Source organism: Panulirus ornatus, chromosome 3 (genome assembly GCF_036320965.1).
Source record: "Panulirus ornatus isolate Po-2019 chromosome 3, ASM3632096v1, whole genome shotgun sequence".
NCBI classification, from domain to species: Eukaryota; Metazoa; Arthropoda; class Malacostraca; order Decapoda; family Palinuridae; genus Panulirus; species Panulirus ornatus.
In genome coordinates, this window is record NC_092226.1 from 15,709,688 (window position 1) to 15,722,895 (window position 13,208).

Consider the following 13,208-nt stretch of genomic DNA (forward strand, 5'->3'; position numbering starts at 1 on the left):
ACATACACACACACACACACAGACACACACACACACACTAAAGATCATTTGAAGTATTGTGTAGGTAATCATTTGAAGAGGAATTGTAATACATAGAGAGTAACAGATACCAAAAGTCATACCTATTTATAAGAGAGGCAATGGGAACAACGAACCAAAGTACGTGCAAGGACCATTGACAACACGCTTGAAAATGTAATCACGAAACGTACAGACGAAGTCTAGCTAGAGAGCAGCAACCTCCCTGAAGACAAACATGGAGGTAAGAGATCCTGTATCATTTCATACCGTCATGTCATGCAAGACACTTGTTAGTAAAGGTAAAAAGGAAAAAGAAGTAATTTCATAAAAACGAAATGAATGGACGAATCTGATAAATTCGTTACTGAACCTGTGAACGAAAAATATTACTCAATAAAAAAGAATAATTAAGTTCCTTGATAATAAAAACAAAGTTCAAGAGATGGAGGCCTCTCCCAACGAGTGCAAAGACCCGCCCCTCCATCTTCCCCCCCATAGAGAACAAATACGGGTGATTGCACTGCTTATCGCACCCCCAGAGAAACCCATGGCCAATATACCTCTCATCCTCATTGGGGTTTACAACGCTGTCGACCGCAGACAAAATCATCAACAAAGAAGCCATCATCATCATCATCACCATCATCAATCTTGAGGGAAGCTCTCCATCCCAAGGACTTTGCAGACTTATATGAACGAGTGTCGTCGGGGCGAGAGGCTGCACGTTTACACAGAGTACCACATTCACCCACCCATATCTCTCGCCTATGGAGTCACCACGGGTCACAAGTGATGGTATAGCCTCGCGTGCTTCCTCACCCTGATGGCTGGCTGCTCGACGGAAGTACGCCGACCGACTCTGCCTGTGGCAGGAGGGAGTCGACATCAGACACAGCAGCACCTACTGTCTATAGTGCCCTTTGGAATCTCCTATAGGAACCTCTGGATATAGAACCACAGCTCTGGATATAGACCACAGCCAACCATATCGTCATCAACCACAGGACTACAGACAGAACAACAGACCGCAACCACCATGTCACCATCAACCACAGAACTACAGACCACAACCAACCATGTCACCATCAACTACAAAACTACGGGCCACAGCCAACTGTGCCATCATCAACCACAAAACTACAGGCCACAGCCAACCATACGCCACCACCTACACCCACTATCGTAACAAGGCTTTTAGTCCCTTTCCCAGAATTGCAGTCCATCAAAACACCTCGGTGTTCCCTTCTGCGAGAACAGGCAGGCACGTAACACCCACAGAACCATAACTAACAGTTCCTCCTAGCTAACAGTTCCTCCTAGCTAACAGTTCCTCCTAGCTAACAGTTCCGCCTAGCTAACATTCCTCCTAGCTAACAGTTCCTCCTAGCTAACAGTTCCTCCTAGCTAACATTCCTCCTAGCTAACAGTTCCGCCTAGCTAACAGTTCCTCCTAGCTAACAGTTCCTCCTAGCTAACAGTTCCTCCTAGCTAACAGTTCCTCCTAGCTAACAGTTCCTCCTAGCTATCTGCTCCACGCTTCCTATCTTCGACGCAAAGGCGCCTCAACTCCCTCTGAACTCCCTTCTTGCGTCTGAACACAAGAACATTTCACACGACCTTCGTTCTTTCCCAAACTCGCCTCCCCTGGTCTTCCTCCATACCCACGGCACAACAAGAACTAAAAATGAAAGAAAAAAAGAAGATGGAGAAATAAGAGCAACACGCAAGACCTCTCTCTCTCTCTCTCTCTCTCTCTCTCTCTCTCTCTCTCTCTCTCTCTCTCTCTCTCTCTCTCCCCCTCCGCGCCGTCTATCATGAGGCGCTCAGCAAGATGATCCTCCCGACTCCCCTGCAGCCCATCACCTGAACCTCGGCGGACACCACGAGAATAAAAAAAAAAAACCTCCACACCAGCTCCTCCTACCAGACCAGTGCAGCAGCGACGGCAGAGACGCATCGAGTCTTCCCTCCTCCATACAACCTGGTACACAGGGCGACAAGAACAGCAGCGCCCTTCCCCCTCCAATGTTCAACACTGTGTACGTCATCAAAGACCAGGAGGCTATATAATAACCTCCATCACGTATTAGGGTAAAGACTCTCTCTCTCTCTCTCTCTCTCTCTCTCTCTCTCTCTCTCTCTCTCTCTCTCTCTCTCTCTCTCTCTCTCTCCTGTTCCTATTAAATGTATCTTTCCTGCATATTTCCCGTTCTTTTACTTTAGTTGATCTAGTAAACTTTATTATCATCATTATCATTATTATCATTATTAATATTATTATCATTATTATCATTATTCTTATTATAAATATCATTATTATCATCATTATTATCATTATTATTATTATTATTATTATTATTATTATTATTATTATTATTATTATTATCATTATTATCATTATCATCATTATCATTATCATTATTACTATCATTATTATTATCATCATTATTATTATCATTATCATTATTATCATTATTATTATTACTATCATTATCATTACTACTAACATTGTCGTTAGCACAATCATTATCATGATATTACGTGTCGTAAGAGGTGACCACTAGACGCGGGAACTGGGGGGCTGGAAACCCTCCCCTCCTCGTGTAACCAGTTCCCAAAAAACGCGAAAAGAAAGACACAAGCGAGGATTCCTCCAGGAAGGCTCACGCTGAGGCTGATTGTGACTGGAAGTAACGAAGACGAGAGGAAGACAAAGGTGCTATGTTTAACGAGAGGAACCTGGATGTTTTGGCTCTGAGCGACGCAAAGTTTGAAGGGGAAAAAGGGTAGAATTGTTTGGAAAATCTTCGAGCGCTCAATGTCTGGGGCTATCACCAGGTCTAGAGTGAAGGAAGGCGGTTGACACTTCTGTTGAAGGAGGAATTATGTGACTACGTAAAGCAAGTGAGTTCTAGAATGGTGAGGCTTAGTATGAGAAAAGATTACAAGAGGTGGGTGATCGATGATGCGGATTAAGTGTGTGTGGTATCTGGAATACGGGCTTAAAAGATGAAGGTAAGGAATCTAAACGCTCTTAAGAGAAAAAAGAGAGATGTAGGAATGGTCTCTAAAGGGAAGGAGTGCGTGTGATTGGGAAGAGTACAAACAAATGCAGCAGGAGGTCATGAGAGAGGTACAAGACCTGAAAAAGAGAGCAATGAGAAATGGGGTGAGAGAGAGTATTGGCGAATTTCAGAGAGAATATGAAAATGCTTTGGAAGAAGGCGAATAGTGTGATGAGGACATGAAACCAAATGGGACTGACTGTAACGGAAGCAGATGAATAAGAGGTCATAGGGAAGTGAATATCTCGAAAGGCTAGTGATTATGAACGACGATTGGGTGGCGAATGTGGTGTGTCTCTTGAACGAGGTGGTATGTCAAGCGAAAGATTCTGAAGCATGGTTATAGTGTTGACAAGAGGGGAGGTATTGAAAGTCATGCATGAGATTAACGTGGGCAAAGCGGCATGAGTGGACAGGATTTCACATGAGTTTGTCAACAAGGGGGTGACCGTTATTAGCTAGTCGGCATATGTATGGAAGAAGGTGAGGAACCTGAAGACCAGTAGGATGCATACGTAGTTTCTTTCCATAAAGGAAAGGGAGACAAAAGTGAATGTTAGAGTCACAGAAATTATAAGTCTGTTGAGTACACGAGATAGGGTGTATACAGGGAGAGTGGAGACTGAGGAGCTTGGTGGGTTGGCATAGAAAATGTGGTTTGTGAGGGGCAGTGTTGAACAGGCAATTCCTTTGAAGAACTTGAGTGAAAAATGTTCAGACAAAGAGAATGAATTAGATGTGGTAATTGTGGATCTGGAGAAAGATGATAACAGGGGTGACAGAATGCCTTGTGGAAGGTGACTCGACTTTATGGGGGTAAAGGGAAAGTTTGGTAAATGCTCTGAGGAATTTCTATCAAGAGAGTAGGGCGTGTGTTCAACTGTAAGGGAAGGAGGGTGAGTGGTGGGGTTCTTCGTCAAGGATGGATGATGTCACCATAGCTATTCAATCTCTTTTTATAGAAGGGGTGGTGAGGATGGCGAATGTGAAGGCCTAAGAACGAAGGGCAGGTCTATGGTATGCTGGAGATGAGATGGCATGGGAGGCAAATCAGTTGCTATTTGCATATGACACATCTCCGGTGGCTGAATCCAGAGAGGAACTCCAGAAGCTGGTGGCAGAGTTTTGGAATATCGTGTGAAAGGAGAAAGTTACGAGTAAATGTGACGAAAAGTTAGGTAATGAGTTGCAGCAGGGGGAGTCAGGCGGGGTGGTTTAAATGTAAATTTGAAAGAGGAGGACCTGGAGGCACTGCTGTGATATAGATACCGGTAAGTATGACAGTAGATGGAACCACTGGGGCTGAAGCGAGTCATAGGGTGGAAGAAAGAGGAGCAGCTAAGGTCCTAGGTGCATTAAGGAGAGCAGGGAGGAGAGGCCATTGTCGGTCACAGTACTGATCAGTATGTCTGAAGGCATAGTAGCCTGGGAGAGTACAGTATGGATGCGAGTCTTGGGCCTTGAAAGCTAAAGAACAAAAAAAAAGAGGGCAGATGTGAAGGAAATGAAATGCCTGAAGTGTGGTGTGAGACGAGTTCATCGAGTAAGTAATGACGGAGTATGAAAGAAGTGTGGTTAGTTGGTGCAGTTTGATAGAAAGAGCTGACCAAGGTGTGCTGAAATAGTTTGGACATATAGAGAGGATGAGTGAAGAAAGACTGAACAAGAAGATCTACGTGTCAAAAGTGAAGAGAGGAAAGGGGTAGGGACAGACCGTGAGGGAGATGGAATGATGAAGAATGGTGACATTGGGGTATCGGGGCCAGAACATGCAGTAGGGTGAGAGGCATGCATAGGTTAAGATACACTGGACTTAAGTGATGAAGATTCTCAACTCTCTTTCGTCAACTGACGATGGCACAACCTCGCCAAGGAAGGCTATTTACTACCTTTGCTACCACGCAATACTACTACTACTACTACTACTACTACTACTACTACTACTACTACTACTACTACTGCTACTACTACTACTACTAATAATAATAATAATAATGATAATAAAATTAATGATAATAATAGTATTAATAATGATAATAAATGAAGTGATGATGATAATATTGATAATGACAGGACCATTATTATGTTGTCGATGGACTGAACCAGGGCATACGAAGCAGCGGGCGGAAACCATGGGAAAGAGAAGTGGTCTCGGTGCATTACACATGACGGCTAGAGAATGGACGTGAGCGGATGCGGCATTTTCTTCGTCTGTTCCTGGAGCTATGTCGCTAAGATGGAAGAAGCAGTTGTGGATAATAATAATAATGATAATAATAATAATAATAATGATAATAATGATAATAATAATAATAATAACAATTATAATAATAATAATGATAATAATAATAATAATAATAATAATAATAATAATAATAATAATAATAATGATAATAATGATAAAAATAATAATAATAATAATAATAAGGATAACAATAATAACAATAATAATAATAACAATAATAATAATAGTGATAATAATAGAAATAATAATAATAATGATAACAATAATGATAAAAAGAAATAGATAATTATAACAACAATAAAAACAACAATGATAATAATCATAATAATAGCAATAATTAATAATGATAATAATAATAATAATAATAATAATAATAATAATAATAATAATAATAATAAGGATAACAATAATAACAATAATAATAATAACAATAATAATAATAGTGATAATAATAAAAATAATAATAATAATGATAACAAAAATGATAAAAAGAAATAGATAATTATAACAACAATAAAAACAACAATGATAATAATCATAATAATAGCAATAATTAATAATGATAATAATAATAATAATAATAATAATAATAATAATAATAATAATAATGATAATAATAAGGATAACAATAATAACAATAATAATAATAACAATAATAATAATAGTGATAATAATAAAAATAATAATAATAATGATAACAATAATGATAAAAAGAAATAGATAATTATAACAACAATAAAAACAACAATGATAATAATCATAATAATAGCAATAATTAATAATAATAATAATAATAATAATAATAATAATAATAATAATAATAATAATAATAATAATAATAATTATAATAATAATAATGATAATAATCATGATAATAATGATAACAATAACAGACGCCATAATTTATCTATGTCTGAGGCAGGTACCCATTTTATCGACTCATCCCGAAGGGTAGATGAACAGCTGGGTTGACTGTGGACCGATTGACGCTACCAGGATTCGAACCCTTGCGCTGGACCGTACGTCGAACCAAGAGGAGGGTCCATATATACATACAATCATTAGTATTTTGCTGTACCGGAGGATTATAATCTTCCTCATTCTTTTCCTCACACACACACACACACACACACACACACACACACACACACACACACACACACACACCTTAGGAAAAGAAAAAGAGGCGAAAAAAAGAAGAAAAGGATTCACTTCTTTCTGTTCTTCCAGCACAGAGGTACTTAGACTCCCATTTGGAGGGTCTTCCCTCGTCTATCATCCTCCCTTCAAAGACCCAGTTCATTAGGCCATCTCTTCGCAGGACCTGCCTATCCAATTTCACTGCCCGGCCATGATCATGTAAATCAGCTTTCAAATTACATGAAGAGCTTCAGGAATTTTCTCGTACCTTTATGAGTCCCCCAACCTCACTGTCTCCATATATATATATATATATATATATATATATATATATATATATATATATATATATATATATATATATATATATATATATATAAATATTCCTCAAAAATGTTTCGCCAAAGGGCCTGGATGTAATTTTCTTTATGACGTGTTTATGGAGATTTATACTAAAGACCTTAGTTCCCCTTGAGGCGTCTGGTGGGAGACTATTACATAGTAGGTCTCCGTAGATATCGTGCATACCTTACCTGGGCCTTTTTATACAGGTTGCCTCTCCTTCTAGAAACTCGCCAGAAAATAAGGTCTTTAGAAAAAAAAAAAAATGCCGAATCAAAAAGAAATAAACAGAATTGCTCTTGGGCTATCTCACGCTATATATATATATATATATATATATATATATATATATATATATATATATATATATATATATATAACTGAGGAGAAGTACGAAAGGTTTGGAAATAGCGGACGTCAGAGTACATGGGTCTACAGATGGAAGGGTAAGAATGGCGCTCCGTCCTTGAGGTAGATGATGTAAAACATCAGATCCATCTGAGGAAAGACCAGGACAATATGACTGTAGAATATTCCCCAATATTTTCGTACAGAAAGAAAAAGAAAAGAAAGTAAATCTATACTAAACGTCTGCTGGGATCGGGATATTTGACAATGCTAATGGGTCGTAATGCTGAAAAATGGACCATAGTTACATCTTGCATACATTCCATTGTGAAACATTTACTTCGAACGGGTGACCTTTTATGTGGAAAACATACATGACACTAACTCAGGGTTGGTCAGCTTCCCAGCCGTTATCATTGTCACAGACAAGTGGAATGTAGGAAATGTATTTGGAACGCGTCAATCTGTTTGTGTGCGATAAGATTTGTCAAGACTAAGCTATGACACAAGCTCTTCTCAATGAGAGGTCGTGTCAACATGGGCACAGGTCAAGGTGTGTGTGTGTGTGTGTGTGTGTGTGTGTGTGTGTGTGTGTGTGTGTGTGTGTGTGTGTGCGATGCCATTATTGGCACAGGTCGGGTGTGCGTGTGTTCGGGGTGTGCCATCACTGGCACAGGAACGACCCATGTGTAATCACAGTGTAATGTGTGGATGTGTATGTGTGTGTTTATGTGTGTGTGTGTGTGTGTGTGTGTGTGTGTGTGTGTGTGTGTGACGAGCTACATCGTAACTCTACGTGTCAAGGTCAGCGATGGCATTAGGAAAGCCAGGAATGACTGGAGGGGGAGGAGGAGGAGGACGACGACGAGGAGGAGTCGAACTCTGTGTCACGTAAAAATTCTTACTTCGAGTCAGGTTCTGGTTGGCTGTTCTCTGACCAATTCACACAGCCTCAACGAGTCAGCCAGCAAGACACACGATACAAGTTTCTTCCCCCCCTCCTCAGTGCGGGCTGAATACTTTCAGAATACGATACTTGCGACACGTCAATGACGCGTGGTCTGATCTGGGACATGGTAGATCGATCTCCAAACTGCCAACCACCCCTCCAGTGCTACAGCAGACGCTGTTTACCATCGAGGGAACACGGGAGGAACAGCACACGTACATAAGGGTGATGCAGAGAGGGTAGCTCGAGAAAGAAGGAGGGGTAAAAAGAGGAGAGTTCAAACGTAAGATGTTGGTGAAAAGACAAGTTTTCTTTCCGTCCAAGTCATAAGCTATCCATGAGAACCTGATGAAGAACGGATGGACAACAGATTGGCACTAAAAGAGACTGGGCATCTGTTCCTAGGAACTCAATGAGAAGAGATGGACGTGTGAACATTCTGGTGAAGAACGAAAATCATAACAACAGAAATCAACGACAAACCAATCATTGCGGCAGAAGTAAGTCTGCAAAATTTACTTTTTCTTGAAGAAAAAAAGGAAGAAATTCTATATCAGAAAAGATCTGTCCCACCCGAACACCTGCACAACGAAAAAACAAAAAGAAAGGCATTAGATCTATCAGTCCAGTGATTCAACTCCATCCAAACTCTAATGAAATGGAATCCTCTAATACAAGGCAAATACATATCGCCAACGCACAGTGAAAATCTTTTTCTCCAGAATGTGGTAGATGGGGGTTGACACACTAGTGTCAAAGCTGCTTCTGCAAACAAGAAGACACAGGAGCGTATGGTCAACCCAGGTCTGGAAAAAGGTAATGATATGGTGATTCCAGAGGAATAGAGGTGATCATGTGATTCCAGGAAGATGGGGCAATAATCATGTGATTCCAGGAGGATGGGGGCAATGATCATGTGATTCCAGGAGGATGGGGCAATGATCATGTGATTCTAAGAAGATGGGGCAATGATCATGTGATTCTAAGAAGATGGGGCAATGATCATGTGATTCCAGGAGGATGGGGCATTGATCATGTGATTCCAGGAGGATGGGGCAATGATCATGTGATTCCAGGAAGATGGGGCAATGATCATGTGATTCCAGGAGGATGGGGCAATGATCATGTGATTCCAGGAAGATGGGGCAATGATCATGTGATTCCAGGAGGATGGGGCAATGATCATGTGATTCCAGGAAGATGGGGCAATGATCATGTGATTCCAGGAAGATGGGGCAATGATCATGTGATTCCAGGAAGATGGGGCAATGCTCATGTGATTCCAGGAGGATGGGGCAACGATCATGTGATTCCAGGAGGATGGGGCAATGATCATGTGATTCCAGGAGGATGGGGGCAATGATCATGTGATTCCAGGAAGATGGGGCAATGATCATGTGATTCCAGGAGGATGGGGCAACGATCATGTGATTCCAGGAGGATGGGGGCAATGATCATGTGATTCCAGGAAGATGGGGCAACGATCATGTGATTCCAGGAGGATGGGGCAATGATCATGTGATTCCAGGAGGATGGGGCAACGATCATGTGATTCCAGGAGGATGGGGGCAATCATCATATGATTCCAGGAGGATGGGGCAATCATCATGTGATTCCAGGAGGATGGGGCAATGATCATGCGATTCCAGGAGGATAGGGCAATGCTCATGTGATTCCAAGAGGATGGGGCAATGATCATGTGATTCTAGGAGGATGGGGCAATGATCATGTGATTCCAGGAGGATGGGGCAATGATCATGTGATTCCAGGAGGATGGGGCAATGATCATGTGATTCCACGAGGATGGGGCAATGATCATGCGATTCCAGGAGGATGGGGCAATGATCATGTGATTCCAGGAGGATGGGGCAATGATCATGTGATTCCAGGAGGATGGGGCAATGATCATGTGATTCCACGAGGATGGGGCAATGCCCATGTGATTCCAGGAAGATGGGGGCAATGATCATGTGATTCCAGGAGGATGGGGTAATGATCATGTGATTCCAGAAGGATGGGGCAATGATCATGTGATTCCAGGAGGATGGGGCAATGATCATGTGATTCCAGGAAGATGAGGGCAATGATCATGTGATTCCAGGAAGATGAGGGCAATAATCATGTGATTCCAGGAGGATGGGGCAATGATCATGTGATTCCAGGAGGATGGGGGCAATGATCATGTGATTCCAGGAAGATGAGGGCAATGATCATGTGATTCCAGGAGGATGAGGGCAATGATCATGTGATTCCAGGAAGATGAGGGCAATGATCATGTGATTCCAGGAAGATGAGGGCAATGATCATGTGATTCCAGGAGGATGGGGCAATGATCATGTGATTCCAGGAGGATGGGGGCAATGATCATGTGATTCCAGGAGGATGGGGGCAATGATCATGTGATTCCAGGAAGATGAGGGCAATGATCATGTGATTCCAGGAGGATGGGGCAATGATCATGTGATTCCAGGAGGATGGGGCAATGATCATGTGATTCTAGGAGGATGGGGGCAATGATCATGTGATTCTAGGAGGATGGGGGAAGTAATGAAAAAGAAAACATGGTTACCATGCGAACACAGAAAGCCCCAAACACCACATAACCAACGACCAAAAATATAATAAAACCAGACTAGTCGCAAAGTGGAAGGAATACAAAAAAAAGAAAACACAAAAATAACCTAACCGTCGAACTACGCGCTGCATATGTAATCACCAGGGAGGGAGGGGGGGGGGAGGCATGCATGAATGTCCGCCTCCTCCTCCCTCCTCCCTCCTCCCTCACGTGTGGTGAATGTGGAGGGCGTGAGGTGGATGAATTCCCTTAAACTGGTGGAATGGGGAAACCGTTGCTCGGCAGCTTTAAAACAGAATTATTCAGTCGACCCGTTATTTGATACGTCCCTCATAGGATATATACATTTTTTTTTTATTCATAAACATGTCACTAATAATTCATCACTCACTTATCATATCGTGAATAATGTATGTATATATATATATATATATATATATATATATATATATATATATATATATATATATATATATATATATATATATATATATGTATATATATATATATATATATATATATATATATATATATATATATATATATATATATATATATATATATATATATATATATTCATATATATATATATATATATATATATATATATATATATATATATATATATATATATATATATATATATATATATATATATATATAAAATGTCCTTCAACAGCAAGGATTCGAACCTATTACCAGTTGCTGGGTAACTGATTACCTTAACTCCTAGGGAATGCTGTCCAATGATCAGCATACCCAGCACCCAAGGAAATGGTAAGGGGTTCGAATCCTTACTGCTGATAGACGACGTAATCTGAACCATCTGATGTGACTACCTGCATCTTGCCTAGTGTTAGTGATACTGTAACAACCCTTGTGCATTCTAGTTGGCTGGTTGGTTTTTGGCTCAGGGAAACCTATCAAGTACCAGGGGCTGGTGTTCAAGTCCGTCAACATCAAGCTACCACATCAACCAACCGAAACATCTTTCTAACACCTTCTTCAGTTGTTGAGGGTAATGCCAAGGATCACATAAGCCCCCAATGTGAATTCTGGCCTGTTCTATTTACTCCCTTGACCGTCTATAAGGCATCTCTAGGCTCAAAGTCGGATCATATAATGCCAACTTTCGACTCATTGCTATTGTTATTTACTGCTTCTTTTTTTTTTTTAATCATCTAGTTATGGTACTTTGCACAAGCCATCACGACTGCGATAGACAGGAACGTATTCCTATGTGTGGCTGCTGCTACGGTGATAAATACGTGGGTTGGATGACAGCGTATGTGAATTCTACTTGCATTCTGTCATTAGAAAAGTAACATACCTTTTTATATCGTTCATATGTTGTTTAAGCTGAAAAACCATAAGAAACAACAATCAATAAGAAAGCTAAGTGTTGTTTAAGCTGGAAAAACATAAGAAACAACAATCAATAAGAAAGCTAAGTGTTGTTTAAGCTGGAAAAAACATAAGAAACAACAATTAATAAGAAGCTAAATGTTGTTTAAGCTGGAAAAACATAAGAAACAACAATTAATAAGAAGCTAAGTGTGATGTATTTCCATTTACTCGGTTTCGAGAATTTCTTGATTTTCCCCACCCATGATGTTGGGTCAGGTCATTCATGATGAATCAGCTTTCCCGTGGTACAAGTTTGGGAGACTTTTGACAGATGGATCACTTTAACAAACTTGCTCTAAGAAGTTCCCGTTGCAGTTTTATTCGGGTTAAGCCAAAAACTTTCTGAAATCTATTGGTCTGCACTGACTGTTTCCAGAGAGAGAGAGAGAGAGAGAGAGAGAGAGAGAGAGAGAGAGAGAGAGAGAGAGAGAGAATGGTATCTAAGCAGAAATGATGTAGACGAGCAAGCACAGGCGCATTTTCGGATTACGAAAACGGGTGCCCTCTGGTCCATACGTTTCGTTCGTGTTTAAAGAAATAATTGCTTTTCCGACTCTACGAAAGCAGGTTGCAGGAGAGGCATAGGATGAGTAGGAAGTGCGTCAGCGGGATAGATGTTAAGAGTCATCTAACGAGGGGTTAAATGATCATAGAGAGCCAAAAATGAACAGCTACAACATACGAAAAAGAGAGAAGTAAAGGTAATACGACAGAGGTTGTTACAGATAAATTTTGGCCATAGATCTGCGGGACCAATCAGTGGAAGAATAGAAGTTCTCAAGACTTCCTTTGGATATAGAAACGTTTAGTCTCATAGATGAAATACATGGCATTTAATGTCGACGGGAGATGAAGTGTTGAACGCGAGTCGGAAACAAGAGTTTGTTTTTTTTTCAGGTCCGATATGCCATTTCCCATGCCCTAATAACCTCAGAACAGGAGAGGTAGATCTTACGTATGACGAGGAGGAATACTGGAAGTATTAGAAGAGAGGATATATATATATATATATATATATATATATATATATATATATATATATATATATATATATATATATATATACATATATATATATATATATATATATATATATATATATATATATATATATAT